Source organism: Octopus bimaculoides, chromosome 3, assembly GCF_046866305.1.
Source record: "Octopus bimaculoides isolate indiv1 chromosome 3, ASM4686630v1, whole genome shotgun sequence".
Classification (NCBI taxonomy): Eukaryota; Metazoa; Mollusca; class Cephalopoda; order Octopoda; family Octopodidae; genus Octopus; species Octopus bimaculoides.
Window position 1 is genome coordinate 15366983 of NC_142930.1, and position 2500 is coordinate 15369482.

A 2500-nucleotide genomic window follows, 5' to 3' on the forward strand; every position below is an offset into this window, starting at 1 on the left:
ATGAAATATGTCACAGGGAATAACATTTTTATGACCGCCAGCAGTAACTCTATTCAGCTGAATAGACGTCAGTGATTGGTTGAAATTACAGAAATACAACTTTAACATGGAATAACTTGCGATGTACGTTTTTTTGTTAAGAAGACTAAGAGTAAAAGATGTTTTATATGACACATTGTACCAGAGTCCCAAGTTTCAAAGTGTTTCGTTTGTGTTTCGTTAAGAAAATACTGGTGCCCCCGTTTTGAAATAGATCCGGAAACCCCCATCACCAGGAATAGGAAATCACCAACAAACGGTAGATGCAGCGATGCGCAGTTACAACACATGCTCCCCTTACTACTACTACTACTACTACTACTACTACTACTACTACTACTACTACTACTACTACTACTATTCACCTAATTCTAGATGAGATTTATGTAAATCTTAATTCTATGGAAGATTTTACAACACTGCGTATGAATGACCTCAGCATACTACAAAAATATATTGTTACTGCAGTAGTAATATATATATGTTGTCTTATTATTACCTGTTATTTATCGAATTTGCTCTAAATTGTGAGCTTCGTAATAATACGAACTTAAATAAAAAAGAATACATGCATATTTCTACTACCTAGATAACACACGAGCCATTAAATTTTCTATGAATATCCTTGAAAATAAACCTTATTTGATATAGCTGACAAATTCAGAATCATTTCTTGAGAGAATGAGCAAAAATGACTCCATAACACATCGTGTAAAGTGCTAGTAACATTTTCTATTTTCATTAAAACATCTTCCTCAGTTTCAATATTTCGTCTCACTGAATTCGTATAGCGAATAAAATAAAACAACTGATTAGTGTAGCAAGCGTTTTCCTTTTGTGCCTTACTGAAGGGCATTGTCAACCTTCATATAATGATATATCTGATGTATAAATTGTCTCACAAGGTTCATTTATTCGGAAATACATACAGAATGTACTCTGAACCATACAAATTTCTGCTTTCAGCCAATATTCTCTCGTTTTAGACATGTTTAATGCACCTCACATTTAAATTACATTTGACACAGAATGTGTAGAAATTAAACATTTTTTCATCATATCCTACCAAATGTGAAGAATATCGTTGGAGAGAAACGCAAATATTAATTTGGTTATTCGTTTTCTACAGTCAAAATGAGTTTTTAACACTTATAGTGTACTGAAGAGTTTGATGCAATCCAAATATTTGCAAAGTCTTATTTGAAGTAGTGAAACAAATGGCAAGTATATTACTTTCCTGTATTACACGTAGTCACTTTTCCTACGTGAAACTATTTAAACCTGTTCATATAAGCTTATATAACACTATGTCTTCAACAGATAAAAAAAAAGTTTTAGATTACAAATTCCTCTTTGATGTGATACAAAAAGTGGATTGAATATTTCAAGGTAAAACATATTACATTACCATTCATACCACATGAAATAAATGAGATTTATCAACTAGATGAACCCGAACTCTAATTGATTTTTGTTGTTTGTGAAGTATTTTTCCTTTATTTTATTTTATTTGTTTATTTTTATTTCATTTGACGACTTATTTCGATGTTTTCATATTCATCTGCCACGACTTTTGAAATATTTATAGTAATACAATAGAAGCTGAATGTCTCATCAGGAATACAGAAAGGTAAATAAGCTACCTACCAGTGGATATCATATACAGAAACACTGTAGAAACAGCCAGACAGTTTCTCGCCGGATTAACTCATTAAAAGTATGTAATTTCATCTTCCTAGTATCTGAGTTCAAATCTTGACAGTTTGCAATCTCGCTTTCGTTCCGATATCGATACATTAACCACTGCGTTGAAAGTGGTGAGCTAGCAAAAAATCTCGTTAGCGTGTCGGAGAAAATGCTTCGCACATTTATGCTGATACATTAGGTTCTGAGTTCAAAACCCGCTGAGCTTTTCCATCCTTTTGGAGTCGATAAAACTAAGTATTGAGATTCGATGGAAATGACTTAATCCTCGCTCTAAAATTGCTGACCGTGTAGGCAATTTTTTTTTTTAAAGTGTTAATCGCGTGGTTCATATAACAGAATGGATTAAATTGTCTGCATGAACTCACAGATGTCCAACAACTCAAAAGCAGTTCATATCATCTCGTCTCTATCTGCATCGAAATATTGGCTTCAAACTTTGGCAGAAGGTTAGCAATTAATGGGTAGGGGGTAGGTCGATTACATAGATCTCAGTGCTTGACGGGTTTTTATTTTATCGAACCCGAACGTAAGCATTCCCTTTGCAAAGAACCATGATCATGTGCTAATGGGAGAATGAATTAATTTTAGTAACATTAGTCCTATATTTTAACGCAGTGAACCAGCAGAATCGTTAGCATGCCTAGCAAATTGCATAGCGGTATATCGTCCGTCCTTTCCTTGTGAGTTCAAATACCACTGAGGTCGAATTTGCCTCTCATCCTTCCGGGGCTGATAAAATAATCACCAATTGAAC